This window comes from Neophocaena asiaeorientalis, unplaced genomic scaffold, assembly GCF_003031525.2.
Source record: "Neophocaena asiaeorientalis asiaeorientalis breed wild unplaced genomic scaffold, Neophocaena_asiaeorientalis_V1.1 scaffold241, whole genome shotgun sequence".
NCBI lineage: Eukaryota > Metazoa > Chordata > Mammalia > Artiodactyla > Phocoenidae > Neophocaena > Neophocaena asiaeorientalis.
In genome coordinates this window covers 1069242-1072789 of record NW_020172287.1, presented here as the reverse complement: position 1 = coordinate 1072789, position 3548 = coordinate 1069242, and the positions used below count along the sequence as shown (strand labels likewise).

The window sequence follows — 3548 nt, the reverse complement described above, 5'->3', positions numbered from 1 at the left end:
GTAGGCTCAGCGGCCATGGCTCACGGGCCCAGCCTTTCCACTGCACGTAGGATCCCCCCAGAACCAGGGCATGAACCCGTGTCCCCTGCATCGGCAGGCAGACTCCCAACCACTGGACCACCAGGGAAGCCCTCTGATGTTTTTGAATGTATCTTTGAATGAAAGTAGAGCCCTTTGGTGGTTGTTGTAAGTATTACATTATATATACATAATTTATCACAGTCTAATGGTATTGCTATTTTACCAGTTTGAGTGAAAGAAACCTTACCTCCTTTAAAGTCCCTTTACCCTCTACCATTTATAGTTGTCTTAAATGTTACCTCTATATATATTGACACCCACATTAGACAGTGTTATAATTTTTACTTCAACCATCAAAACTAATTTGGAAAAATCAAGAAGGAAAGTCTATTGTATTTATCTATATTTTTGCTCTTTCCATTGTTCTTCTTTTTTGATGTTCCAAGATTCCACCATTTTTCATTTTCTTTCTGTTTGGGGAACTTCCTTAGCCATTTTTTTATGTTAGGTCTGCTGGCAACAAATTCTCTTAGTTTTCCTTCGTCTGAGAATATCTTGATTATCCCTCTATTCCTGAAGCATATTTTCATCGGGTTGACAGAATTCTGGGTTGACAGTCATTTTTTTTCAGCTCTTGAAAAATATTGTACCACTTTCTTCTAGTCTCCGTGGTTTCTGGTGAGAAATCTGCTGTAATTTGAGTTGTTTTTCTCCACAGGTAATATATTGTTTCTCTCTAGCTACTTTCAAGATTTTTTATTTGTCTTTATTTTTCAGGTGTTTGACTCTGCTGTGTATTGACATGGCTTTCTTCAGATTTATCTTATTTAAAGTTGTTTCTTACATCTAGACGTATGTTTTTTACCAAGTTTGGGGGTTTTTCAGCCATTATTTCTTCAAATACTTTTCAGTCCCATGCCTTCTCCTCTCCTGGGACCCTGATGACATACATGTTAGACCTTTGTTATAGACCCACATGTCCCTGAAGCTCTGTTCTTTTTTATCGCTCTGTATTTTCTCTGTTATTTCAATTAGGTAATATATATCATTCTATCTTTCTTTTTTAATATGGAGCACTTCATGAATTTGCACGGCATCCTTGCACAGGGGCCATGCTAACCTTCCCTGTATCATTCCAATTTTAGTATGTGTGTTGCTGAAGCGAGCACCATATCATTCTATCTTTAAGTTAATTGATTTAATTGATTCTTTCCCCTATCCTCTCCAATCTGCTATTAAACCCATCCATTGAGGTTTTTGTTGTTGCTGTTATTGTACATTTTAGTTATAAAATTTTGCATTTAGTTCTCCTTTATATCTTCTATTTCTTTGCTGAGGCTTCCTATTTTCTCATTTGTTTCAAGCATATTCATAATTTGCACACTGCAGCACTTTTATGAAGGCTGCTTTAAATTTCTTGTCAGATAATTCTAACATCCATGTCATCTTGGTGTTGGTGTCTGTTGATTGTCTTTTCTGACTCGTGTTGAGATCTTATTGTTTCTTGGTGTGATGAATGATTTTCTGTTGAAACTTGGATGTTTTGGTGATTATGCTATAGGGCTCTGGATCTTACTTAAATATTGTATTTTAGCCAATTGCCTCTGACACTACTCCAGTGGGGAAGGGAATGCTGCCTTATTAATACCAAGTGGGGTAAAAGTTCAGGTTCTCCACTCAGCCTCCATTGACACCCAGGTTGGAGAAGGGGCTCCTTGTTATTGCTAGGCAGGGATGGGAGTTCAAGCTCCTTACTAAGCCTCCAATGAACCACCCTGCCAGGAGGGCAAGGAGTACCTCATTACTGCAACCCACATCTGATCCCCTTGAGGAGGCGGCCTCATTACTGCTGAGCAATTGTTAAATTCCTGACCCTCCCTCAGGCCTCCTCTGACAACACCCCAACAAGGAGGCAAAGGTGTGCCCTGTTACTGCTGAAATGGAGGTGGAAGTCCAGGCTCCCCATGTGGTCTCCACTGACAAGCAGGGTGTTGGGGTGGCAATGCTTTGTTTTCACCCAACAAGGATAGAAGTCCTGGCTCCTCATTTGGCCTTCTCTGCCACCAAGCTTCTGATGGCGGCATAGATCGAGCTATCTCATTACAGCTTGGCAAGAATGAAGTCTAGGCTTTCTTCACAGCCTTTAACGATGGAGATGGGGGTGAGGCCATCATTTCTTTTCTGTGGAGTTTGGCTGAAGTAAAGTGGTTATTGTCTAAAAGTTTTCTGTCTTGCTAGGCTGTCTCTTTCTGGTCCTTTGGCCACAGAGAGCAGGCTTTGTTGAGTCTTTTAGTCAGTCTGCTTTTATCTCTCTACCTTTCAGAGTCTTCTTATATCTGTTTTATAAATAACTTCCAGGAGTTTTAGTTGCACTTAGCAGGAGGAATAGGGAAAATTATATCTACTCCATCTTTCCAGAAGCAGACTGGAAGACTGTTTTAATATCGTCAAATGTATTTTACATTCCGACCGGCAATGTACAAGGGTTGTATTTTCTCCATGTCCATACTAACACTTATTTTCTGTTTTTTCGATCATAGCCATTCTAATAGGTGTAAAGTGATATCTCATTGTGATTTTTATTTGCATTTCCCTTATGATTACTGATATTAAGCATCTTTCCTTGTGCTTACTGGTCATTTATATATCTTCTTTGGATAAATGTCTATTCAAGTCTTTTGCTTATTTTTGAATTGGGTTGTTTGGGGGGTTTGTTACTGAATTTTAGGAGTTCTCCATACGTTCTGGATATCAATCTTTTATCAAACCGGTGTTTGCAAATATTTTTTCCCATCCCATTACTTTTTAACTTTGTTGGTGGTATCCTTTGATGCATAAAAGTTTTTAATTCTGATGAAATCTAATTTGTCCATTTTTTTCTTTTGTTGCCTGTCCCTTTGGTCTCATGTCCAAGAAATCATTACCAAATACAATGTCATGAAAATTTCCCCTATGTTTTCATCTAAGAGTTTTATAGTTGGGAGTTCCCTGGTGGTCTAGTGGTTAGGATTCTGTGCTTTCACTGTTGTGACCCAGGTTCAATTCCTGGTTGCGGAACTGAGATCCCACAAGCCACACAGCCAAAAAAATAAATAAGAGTTTTATAGTTTTAGTTCTTACATTTAGGTCTTTTATCCATTTTGACTTAAATTTTGCATATGTTAGATAAGGGTAGAGTTCATTCTTTTTCATGCTGATATCCAATTTTCCCAGCACCATTTCGCAACACTACTGAAAAGACCCCTTTCCCCAATTGAATGGTCTTGGCAACACTGTCAAAAATAACTTTTTTAAAAGACTGAAATGATGAATTCATAAAAATATAAAATAAATACATTTAAATATTTAATTTAATGATAAAATCAATAAGATGCTGCAAGCAGTTTAAAGGAGAATTCAAAGGACAGAGACATACATAGAGCCTGAAATGAATCTACAAATAGATATAAAATTGACCTTTTTAGGGGTGTATGTATTAGTTTTTTACTGCTGCTATCATAAATTTACTGGCTTAGAACAACAAATTT

General features: G+C 37.9%; 1 non-coding gene across 1 annotated transcript; it reads right to left on the bottom strand.

Moving 5' to 3' along the window:
* Positions 1 to 1083: 1083 nt before the first annotated feature.
* On the bottom strand, positions 1084 to 1190 carry LOC112413403 (U6 spliceosomal RNA). Its single transcript, XR_003005968.1, has one exon. It is a non-coding gene; the product is annotated as a U6 spliceosomal RNA (small nuclear RNA).
* Between the last annotated feature and the right edge of the window lie 2358 nt (positions 1191 to 3548).